The 12118-nt window shown below is 44.8% G+C and overlaps 1 pseudogene; it reads left to right on the forward strand.

The window, feature by feature from the left end:
- The first annotated feature begins 5353 nt into the window (after positions 1–5353).
- LOC141078532 (microtubule-associated serine/threonine-protein kinase 3 pseudogene) lies at positions 5354–7245 on the forward strand (annotated as a pseudogene).
- Positions 7246–12118: the final 4873 nt, after the last annotated feature.

Here is a 12118-nt window from a genome sequence, read left to right on the forward strand (position 1 = left end):
TATTTTTAATGGCTCAAATCCATCACTGTAAAAGCAAACGGTCCGATATCTGCTTAGAAAAGTTGGCCGAGTGTCATGCACTAGCATTTCATGCTATTTTCTTGAGTCCAATGCGATTTTTAGCACCTAGCATCCAAATGACCTCCGATTTACATGCGAATGCGATCCAATTGCAATGCGATTTTTAACATGAACTTCTACATTTACACAGATTGCCAAGGAAATATTCTCTCTCTAATTCTATATATAGATTAGATGGACATACAGATAGATATAAATGTGATTGAGATGCCATTGCAACTTGATGTACATGTATTTTATTAATAATTTTCTGAAAAAAATGGCATGGGGTCCACCTGAAATTTTATTAACCAACAGAGGGAAAGCTGACAGCTGGGGGAAGATGTTTATAGCCTGGTAAGGGAGTATTATTTATGGAGCTTCTCAGGCTATATTAATATCAGCGAACAGTTAGTATACTAAACCTTTACTGGTTATTAAAATGAGGGTCCCCTTATCTATTTAGATAATTGCCTTGTAATGTTTTCATTTCCTGTTCTGTCCAGATGTCACCGTATCCTAGAATTCCAAGCGGAGAAAGTTCACCGACCGCCATATTGGGACACCCAAGTGATGGGTGTCTCAATATGGAAACTGCTGCTGGTACCAACCTATTGCGCGGTACCACCAGCGGAACACCGTCACACTCACACAAAATCTCACACACACACACTCACTCGGGCAGCCTCTTGCGCGGTACCACCAGCGGAACACCGTCGCACTGGCCTGCGCGAATTCCACGCAGGTGCAGTGAATCATTCGGCTGATCCCGGCGGCAGGTGCACGACATCTATAGGCAGAGGAAGCTGGTCACATTAAAGGGGTTTTCCCAAAAACGAAAGTTCATTTTAAAAATTGTCTGTGTCTGACTGTGTACGAAGCATACCACGTCTCCTGGACAGGGGAAGAAGCAAAAGACAATACTGACATTACAGCAGGGGATCACAGAGGATTCACTTTGTGAGGTAAAATATTTCACTGACTGTTTTTAAACAATATTTTACCTCACAATATGTATCCTCTGGGCTCTCCTGCTGTAATGTCAGTATTGTCTTTTGCTTCCTCTCCTGCCTAGGAGCTGTGATATGTTCTGTACAAGGTCAGACACGGGAGGGGGGGCAGCTCAAACGGGACAGCACATGAGGGGAGAACACCGCAAAGGAATGAGAGTGCAGACGAGGGATAGCACATGGGGTAGATCGGTCAAAGAAGAGAGCACATAGAATCGTAGAGTTGGAAGGGACCTCCTGGGCCATCTGGTCCAACCCCCTGCTCAAAGCAGGATTCGCTAAATCATCCCAGACAGATCTGTTCAGCCTCTGTTCAGGCTCGTTCAGGCCTGGCGGGGTACCGGGAAAATGCCCGGTGGGCCTCGAGGTCGCGGGGGGGCCCCCTTAAATTTACTGCCCCTTTAAATGTTTGGCGGCCGCCGGGCCCTTTAAGAGCGTGCGCGTGCACATACCGGCAATTACTTGGCTTTGCACGCGGTCAGGCGGCGGCTCCTGAAGGTCTGGCTGGTGATAATGAGTCACGTGACGTCTCCTCTCCCGGCTGCCGCGTGACCTTGCTGCTGCTGCGCTGCAGTGGTTCGCGCGGCACCTGTTCTTGATGGGCGGTTAGTCCCCATCAACCTATTTGACCGTGGGGCCCCCAGAAACCTATTTTTCCTCTCATTGTGGCCCCATCAGGTAGCCGGCACAGTTTCCAGGAAGTGTGGCGAAATATACTATTACACTGCGTAGGTGACCACTGTGGGGGCCGCCACAGTGGTCGCCTACGCAGTGTGTAATAGTATATATAATCTCAGCACCCTCCCTGGAAGCTGTGCCGGCTACCTGATGGGGCCACAATGAGAGGAAAAATAGGTTTCTGGGGGCCCCACGGTTGTCGCCTACGCAGTTTAATAGTATATCATTCTCGTCACCATGCTCCCTGGAAGCTGTGCCGAAGCAGAGGAGGCCATAGTATGCTGCATGGAGGAGCAGGGGGGCCATAATGTGCTGCATGGATGAGCATCGGGGCCATAATGTGCTACATAGAGGAGCAGGGGGGGCCATAATGTGCTGCATGGAGGAGCAGGGGGGCCATAATGTGCTGCATGGAGGAGCAGGAGGGCCATAATGTGCTTCATGGAGGAGCAGGGGGCCCATAATACTGTATGAAGGAGCAGGTGCCCCATTATACTTTATGGAGGAGCATTATATGGGGCCCTTAATACTGTATGGCGGACTATGAGGTGCCCATAATACTGAATGGCGGACAATGTGGTTGCCCATAATACTGTATGGCGGACTATATGGTTGCCCATACTAATACTGTATGGAAGATTGTGGTTTCCCATAATACTGTATGGCGGACAATGTGGTTGCCCATAATACTGTATGGCGGACTATGTGGGTGCTCATAATAATGTATGGCGAACTATGTGGGTGCTCATAATGTATGGCGGACTATGTTGTTTCCCATAATACTGTATGGTGGACTATGTAGGTGCTCATAATACTGTATGGTGGACTATGTAGGTGCTCATAATACTGTATGGTGGACTATGTGGGTGCTCATAATACTGTATGACGGACAATGTGGTTGCCCATAATACTGAATGGCCGACAATGTGGTTGCCCATAATACTGTATGGCGGACTATTTGGTTGCACATACTAATACTGTATGGAAGATTATGTGGCTTCCCATAATACTGTATGGTGGACAATGTGGTTGGCCATAATACTGTATGGCGAACTATGTGGGTGCTCATAATAATGTATGGCGAACTATGTGGGTGCTCATAATGTATGGCGGACTATGTTGTTTCCCATAATACTGTATGGCGGACTATGTGGTGCCCATAATTCTGTATACCGGACTATGAGGTGCCCATAATACTGTATGGCGAACTATGTGGGTGCTCATAATACTGTATGGAGGACTATATGGGTGCTCAAAATACTATATGGAGGACTATGTAGTTTCCCATAATACTGTATGGCGGACTATGTGGGTGCTCATAATACTGTATGGCAGACTATGTGGTTGCCTATAATATTGTATGGCGGACTATGTGGTTGCCCATAATATTGTATGGCGGACTATGTGGACCCAATCAACAGAATGTGGAGCTTTTATCCCCATTAGACTGGAGTGGCATGTCTGACTTGATCACTGATCCATTCATTCCCTTGTGGCTGCATTTGTTTTTTTATAGAAGCCCCAAAGAGAATGAATGGAGCTGCGGTCAGATATCCCCATTTTAAAATGGATCGGCAGGTGGGATAAGTGTCCTATCAGGGATAAAACTTCCTCACTCTTCCAATCGGTGCAGTTTCTAATGGTCGGACCTAAGCGATCACCTATCCTGTGGAGCCCATGGATCGGTGATAACTTGTTTTACCCAAAGAACCCCATTAATGTAAGCTATTGTACAGAGGCGTATCTAGGCTTTCTGGCACCCGGGGCAAGAATTTGGTTCGGCGCCCCCCCCCCCCCCCCCAAGTACATATGCGACTTGCACAGTTAGTCCCATGAGCTGCTCTCCCTAATCCTCTCAATGTTCAGTAAAAAACTGAAAGCAGGAAGAGAAGCTCGTTGTCACAAGACCATAACTATGAAAATCGCATATGAGTGAAGTGTCCATGTGATGGCACTGGAACCTGCAGAGCTGAATCCTGACATTGTAGGCTTCTGAATTCTCACAACTAATGCACTGCACACTTTTAGGATTCTCCCTTGCCGATATACAGTCATGTCAGCACAAGTATGTGATTTGTATACTTCTGGCCACATTCCAACTAGACATGCCCGGCCTCGCTCTGTTCATTTTCATTGAGGCCACACACATCTAGTCAGCATGTGACCGCATGTATGTAAATTACCGGCACGAGAGAATCCTGACAGCGTTCAGTGAGCACTGTGAGAATTCAGAAGTCTGCAGACTCAGCACAAGCCTGGACAACCTCTTTAATGTTCCTAACAAATAAAAACATGAGAATTAGTCAGTATCACAAATAAAATAATATTTACATCCAGGTAACTTTATAGATGACGTCATCTCTGCAGTCGTTCTCCTTTTCTTCTTCTTGTCCAGACCCCATGATGAGTTTTCTCATCCACAGCTGTCTCTGTCGACGTCCATCTTCTCCGGTCTTCTGCGGCAAATCTCCACACGATCCCCTTAAAGATAAAAGTGTCATTATAATGCTCCTAAATAAAAATGCAATATACTGTCGCCTCACACTATTCCCCTCCCTCCTCTTACTGTCTCCCTGTTAGACTGGAATGAAATTGTGTTACGAAGTTATGGAGTTTGCCCGGGGGAGTGGAGGGGGAGGGGCGGGGGGGTTATAGTTGAAAAAATGCCGTCTAATGTTAATAATATTGCATAAATGTTCTTCTGTTATGTTATTGGACATTATATGTATATTTTGTATTACACTCAATAAAGACGGTTTAAAAAAAAAAAAATGTTTGAAAACATATGGTCGGCCATTATGACATCACTGATGGTCGGCCATTATGACATCACAGATGGTCAGCCATTATGATATCACAGATGGTCGACCATTATGACATCACCGCTCGCAGTTACTTATGCTGTGTACACAGGGTTCCGGCTGCCATTTTGGCTCCCTAGTGACTGAGTGCATTTGCAATTTTTCGCTATGGCTGAATTTCTTCTAGACAAGCTTCAGGTAGAAGGATTATTGGAGATTATTTACACCCATTGCTCTGACATTAAGCTTCTACCACCCGATGGCGTCCTCGGCTTCACTCACCGGCTGGTGGTGGAGCTAGTGCAGGACTGCCTGACCAAATACCACCAAGACCGTCTTACCTCAGAGTATCTGACAGATTTAACCCGGAACATCAGGACATTACTACAGCAGGCTGAAGAAAAATCTCAAGATGGAGATTTGGCTTTTGTTAAAGAACTGGCCGAAAAGTCCTGTATGTGCTAGGAGGTCCGGCCCGCTCCCCGAAATGCCTGGAGACACCACAAGGCGAGTACAAAGATGGGGAAAATGTCCCCCTGGAATCCCCGGACCCTAACACGAGTCAGGCGGGGCCGAGCAGCGATCTGACCACAGAAACCCCTGAGCTTGCCGGATCCTGAGAGTGTGATCTGTGAGATCACGGAGATCCACGAGCCTGCCACTGAGACACCAGAAGGCGACGACAAAGACGGGGAAAATGTTCCCCCGGAATCCCCGGACCCTAATACGAGTCATCCGGGGCCAAGCAGCGATCTGACAACAGAAGCCCATGAGCTGCCAGATCCTGAGAGTGTGATCTGTGAGATGCCAGAGATCCACGAGCCTGCCACTAACTTGATGGAATCATTGATCCCGGCGAGAAAGCCGCATATGAGCGACTTCGAGACATCCAAACTGATCAGCGGCGGATGTTTTGGGGCTGTCTACTTAGTGCAGCACAAATACTCACAGCAGATCTTCGCTATGAAGAAAATGGCGAAGAAGAACCTGGAAACTGAAAAACACGTGGAAGCGGCCTTTCTGGAGAGGGACATCATGACCTTTGCTGATTGTCCCTTTGTGGTCTCCATGCTCTGCTCCTTCCCTACTAGATCTCACCTGTGTATGGTCATGGAGTATGTTGGAGGTGGAGACTGTGGGTCCCTTCTAAGCACCAGGGGCCGTTTATCTATCCCCTTGGCCCGTCTGTACTTTGCAGAAACAGTTCTTGCTGTGGAATACCTGCACAGCTATGGTGTGGTGCACCGAGACCTAAAACCGTACAACCTACTGATTACAACTGCTGGGCACATTAAAGTCGCCGATTTTGGGCTTTCAAAAATTGGTGTCATGATACCAAAAACCAACAACTATAAGCAATCAGTGAAGGACATCTCCAGAGAGTTCAAGGACCTTGAGAATTGTGGTACCCTGAATTACATGGCCCCAGAGGTCATCCTAATGAAAGACTACGGAAGACCTGTTGACTGGTGGTCAATGGGGATTATCCTCTATGAATTTCTGGTGGGATCTTTACCATTTGATACGGATTTCATACCTGAGCTTAAAAGAATGATTGTCATGGGAAAAATACCTTGGAATTACAAACGCTGTCCACCCCGTGAGGCTAAGAACCTCATCACTGACCTGCTCAAAAAAAATCCTGAGCAAAGACTTGGGACAGGTGGAGCATTTGAGATTAAGGATCATCCGTTCATGAAAAAAATAGATTTTGACACTCTTCTAAATCAGAAGCCGATGTATATTCCTCATCTTGTGTCAGATGTGGACACCAGCCTCTTTATCAATCACGCTCATAGAGACATGCTTATGGTCTCAGAGAAAGAAGAGGACACAAGTGAGGACAAGGACCTTGACTTCCAAAATTTTACGTCATCCTCTGAAAGGCTTTCTAAACTCTGCACCATCGCTACCATCACGATGAACAATGAGAATTCAAAGTCCCATCCAGAGTGTACCCAAGCATCAGACATCGAGAAAAGAAAATCTGCAATAAATCCAAATGCAGAGCAAGAAAGCCCAGAGAATGTAAAAAAGGAGAAAAAGAGAAGAGGTTCCACCTTCCGCCGGATCTTATCATCCTGCCGGCGTGGATTATCCAGGGCTGCCCGCGTGTTTACATGTTGTTGCCGCTCCCCTACAGACATCTAAAAGACGGTAAACCTCCACATCCAGCGCCCTGAGGTCCAGCAGATCCACCATCACTGCTGGAGAAGTATAGAAGTGCAATTCCACAACAGTTTTTTTTATTTTTTTTACCATGTTCACCAAATGCTAAATCTGACCTGCCATTATGATTCGCCAGGTCATTATCAGATGACAGATACCAAACTTGTATAGATTGTTTATTTATGTGGTGAAAAAAAATCCAAAGTTTAATAAAAAAAAAAATTGCACCATTTTCTGAGATCCGTATCGTCTCCATTTTTTGGGATCTGGGGCTGGGTCAGGGCTTATATTTTGCGCGCCGAGCTGACGTTTTTAGTGATAGCATTTTAGGGTAGATACGATTTTATCACCCGTTGCTATGAACAAAAAAACGTAATTTTGCGGTTTGGATTTTTTACTCGTTATGTAGTTTACCAATCAGATTGCCTTTGTATTTGGATAAATTGGGAGTTTCTTAATGCAGCAATATGAAATATATGATCTTTTTTTGTATTTTTTTATTTTGACTAGGGAAATATGAACTTTAAACTTTTTTTTATATTTTTTAAAACTTTTTTTTCCACTTTTGACTTGCTTCAATACAGTAGTCTCCATAGAAGACTTGAAGCTGCAATCATCTGATCACTTGTGCTACGTATAGCCTTGCTATGTGTAGCAGAAATCATCATCTCCAGGGGCGTCCGTGGGTGTGGTTTGTGACACGCTTCCGGCATGCATGTATTAAATGCCGCTGTCAGAGATTGACAGTGGCATTTAACATGTTAGCAGCCGCAGGTGGATCGCATTTTCAGCTGTTAGGGGCACATGACAGTTGATCAAACCAGCTATCATGTGTCAGAAAAGATGCGGGCTCAGCGTCGGACTCGGAGCCCGTATCAAAGGGAGGGAGGCGACTTATACGTGATAGGTTGTGAAGGAATAAGTAGAACAATATTTTATTTTTCAAAACTTATGTCTAAGTTCAGAAAAAAAAAGAATATAGGAGGTCAAAATGCAAAATATAAGGACAACAGAGCCCAACAGATTGGTGGATGGGAGTGCTAAAAATTATTGGGTAAGGAGGTGCAAATACTTGCCCCTGGAAATTGCAGCCCACAATACACCAGTAATTCTTGGCAGGTTCATTACAGAAAAATTATTAATTAAAAAGTGCCACTAAAATCACTGGGCTGTGTAATACATGAAGGTGCCGAGCCCTCCAGAATGAAAGGTTTTTTCTTAATTTTCTCTCTGCCATTATATTTCAATGTCCCAGTCAAGACAGACTCAATTATTCCAATTTATACCGTAAAGCCGAAAGCCGACACGTGAGCTACAGAAAATAGAAAGTCTCATCCTGTTACGTCTGCTTTAATGACCAAAGTGAAAACTGCAATAGTTAAAGGGAATTTGTCAGTAGGATCAACCATCCTAAGCCGTCTATATAGGTTATAGGAGGCGGAGTAAAATGATATGTTTTTCTTAATATGTAAATGAGCTGTTAAGATCTATGGGCCGGATATAGATCTCCCTGAGCATCTGCATCCAAGGCTTACTGTAAATAAAAGGGGGCGTTTCAAGTGGAGACATGTAATGACAGACAGTCTGCTCTCCTGATCTACATGTCTCAGAGTGGCAACACCCTCTTTCATTTAAATAAGCTCTGGAAGAGGATTTTCATGGAGGTCTGTATGGGGTCCATAGAAATTAACAGCTAATTTACATATTGAAAAAAATTGTGGATTTCTCTAGAATATGACATCGGAACACAGATATCCAAAGACATACCAAAAGGCAATTTAGATTGTGGGCCCCATCGGGGGCAGTGATGATAATGTATGTAAAGCGCTGTGGAATATGGCTATATAGGTAAAAGCATAATAATAATAATAATAATAGGTATTATTTTCTGCTACCTATGACCTACATGTCCATACAGATGGCTTAAAAGAGGTTATCCTACTGACAGATTCCCTTTAAAAACAATACATTTGTCATCATATTTTTAAAAAACACTGATTTAGAGAAAATATTTTCTACTAATTACTTAAGAGAAAAGAATTCTCAACATAATCTTTGCCAACTTAAAATCCTTTTTCTGTATGTTAAGCTCTGTGTCCCAAGGCTGAATATTTCAGCTGAGTAAAGGAAAAAGACTTGGCCTTCATTGTAGCTCAATATGTCTGGAAGGGGGAACTATGCGGTCGGCTTCTACAGTAATACCAAAATATTTAAAAAATGCCACAATATTATCATTTGCTTCCTTCATGGAGAAATTACATTAGCGAGTTGAAACGATTCACATAATGAAATATAAGATATGAGAATTGCCGTGGATGGAACACAGAGCATGGAACATGTGGACAGAACATAGAGAATGGAACACGTGGACGGAACACAGAGAATGGAACACGTGGACGGAACACAGAGAATGGAACACGTGGACGGAACACAGAGAATGGAACACGTGGACGGAACAAAAAGAATGGACCACCTGGACGGAATAAAGAGAATGGAACACGTGGACGGAACAAAAAGAATGGAACACGTGGACGGAACACAGAGAATGGATCACGTGGACGGAACAAAGAGAATGGAACACGTGGACGGAACAAAAAGAATGGAACACGTGGCGGAACAAAGAGAATGGAACACGTGGCGGAACAAAGAGAATGGAACACGTGGACGGAACACAGAGAATGGAACACGTGGACGGAACAAAGAGAATGGAACACGTAGACGGAACACCAGATAATGGAACACGTGAACGGAACAAAAAGAATGGAACACATGGACGAACACAAAGAATGGAACACGTGGATGGAACTAAGATAATTAAACACGTGGACAAAACACAGAGATTGGAACACGTGGACGGAACACAGAGAATGGAACACGTGGACAAAACACAGAGAATGGAACACGTGGACGGAACACAGAGAATGGAACACGTGGATGGAACACAGAGAACCGCCTGGAAGTTTTACTTATTTTCTGGTTTACTCTTGAGACTCAATGGGGGATATTCATTAAAAGTAAATTCACCATATTTACAAGCAGAGTTTATTATCCCCTAATTGGGTAGTAAAATGCATGGGAAATTCATTGTGCACGATGAAGGAGACTTCTCTGAAGCTGTGCATTAATCCTCCGCTTTAAAGGGGTTGTCCGGGCTTTTCACATAATCTCAGTACATATCTGGGCTGCAGAATTGTGACAATAAGTAATTTACTTTCTGTCACCAGTTTGCACGGTTTTCTAGATATTCTGAAGAGAACGTCCAAGGGGGCGGGGTGTTATGGCATTGAAATGAGAACTAGTCATTTCCTCCTACTCTACTAAAAACATGCCGTCTATATTGCAACAACCCCACCCTCCATAGCAACAGGCTCTCCCAGTCCACATAAAGAAGCCTAGCCCTCCTCACACAGTAACAAACCCTCCCCCCAACTCCATTCCCCCCCCTCCGTGCCGCTCCATTCCCCCCCTCCCTGCCGCTCCATTCCCCCCCCCGCCTCTCCATCCCCCCTCCTCCACGCCGCTCTGACCTCACCCGGTCTTCACATTGCCGGTGAAAACTGCAGCCGGGAATGAGAGGGTCATGTGACAGGCGGGCTGAAGTGACGTGCGCAGAGCCTGTCACATGACCCGCTCCTTCCCTGCTGCAGGTTTCATCTGCAATGTGAAGACCGGGTGAGACGGACCAGCGTGGTGGGGGGGAATGGAGTGGCAGGGAGGGGGGGGATGGCGCTGGGGGGAAGGGGGGAATGGAACGGCAGCGAGGGGGGGGTATGGCGCCGGGGGGAAGGGGGGGAGTGAAGCGGCGGGGAGGATTTGTTACTGTGTGATGAGGGCTTCTTTATGTGGACGGGGAGGGCCTGTTGCTATGGAGGGTGGGGTTGTTGCTATAGACGGCATGTTTTTAGTAGAGTAGGAGGAAATGACCAGTTCTCATTTTAATGCCATAACACCCCGCCCCCTTGGACGTTCTGTTCAGAATATCTAGAAAACTGTGTAAACTAGTGACAGAAAGTAAATTACTTATTGTCATAATTCTGCAGCCCAGATATGTACTGAGATTATGTGAAAAGCCCGGACAACCCCTTTAACAAAGCCACAGAGTATCACACATTTCAAGGAGAGTGGGACAACTTATTTTTCACCTCTCTCTTGTAGTGATGAGCGAGTATACTCGTTGCTCGGGTGATTGAGTATTTTGCAGTGTTCGGAGATTTGGTTTTCGTCGTCTCAGCTGCATGATTTGCGACTTGTAGACAGGCTGAATACATTTGGGAATTCCCTAACAAACAGGCATTCCACACATGTATTCAGGCTGTCTAGCATTCGCAAATCATGCAGCTGAGACGACGAAAATCAAATCTACGAGCACGCCAAAATACTCGGAGGACACCCGAGCATGCTGGGGAAAACCCGAGCAACGAGTATACTCGCTCATCACTCATTTGTCATCAGTATTAAATTTGTTTTTTTTACTCAGCAGCTATTAATCATTTACAGGATCATTTACAATTGGCTCTCTTACAGAATGGCAATGTATCCTTAAAAATCGGATGCTATCCTGTGGCTCTGTATGAAATCAGATTTTTGTTCTCGCGCTCGCCCGATTTTGGAGTCAAGTTGCAGCATGCTGCAAATGTTATCCTCACTCTGAATACTGCAGAGAAAAAAAACGTAGATCAGCATTGCCTTATTGAATAACATTGGTCAAAGTGCAATACTATTTTTTTTTTCTGAGTGCACTTGTCTGATTTATATGCTCGTGTCAGCGAGACTTTATTCTGTATATTTACATATAACATTGTAGTAACATTTAGGCTATGTGCCCACGTAGCGTTTTTCAAGCGGTTTTTTCCTGAGCAGAAATGCATGCCGTTGCCAGGGAAACCGCATGCGCTTTTTGACATGCATTTTTTACGCGATTGTCAAGCGTTTTGACATGCGTTTTCCTATGCGTTTCTGCAATTACAGTGTATGTATGTGGAATCGCACGCGATTCCACACAATTAATGAATATGCTGCGTTTTTTTCCGCTAAGCGTTTCCGCAGCGGAAAAAAACACACCATTAGCACAACATGTGCGTTTTCCATTCTATCTATTACATTAGATGCTTTTCTTAAGCGTTTCCGCAGAAGAAATGCTTGTCTAAAAGCGCTGTGGAAATGCTTAAAAAACGCAACGTGGGCACACAGCCTAAATCAGAGCAATAAAGTGATCTTCCTACACATCACTCCCCTCTTCTGGGTCTATCTTGAAATGTTGCTCACTTTTTACTGCACATAAAGGATATGTGAAATCAATGAATATCATAGCAATCCCCCGACACCATGAAATGGGAATGTGATAGAAATGTTCAACTGAAATACAGGATATTAATAAGATTTTGTTGTAATTTTACATGC

This window comes from Dendrobates tinctorius, unplaced genomic scaffold (genome assembly GCF_039654945.1).
Source record: "Dendrobates tinctorius isolate UK_male_01 unplaced genomic scaffold, ASM3965494v1 ptg000016l, whole genome shotgun sequence".
Classification (NCBI taxonomy): Eukaryota; Metazoa; Chordata; class Amphibia; order Anura; family Dendrobatidae; genus Dendrobates; species Dendrobates tinctorius.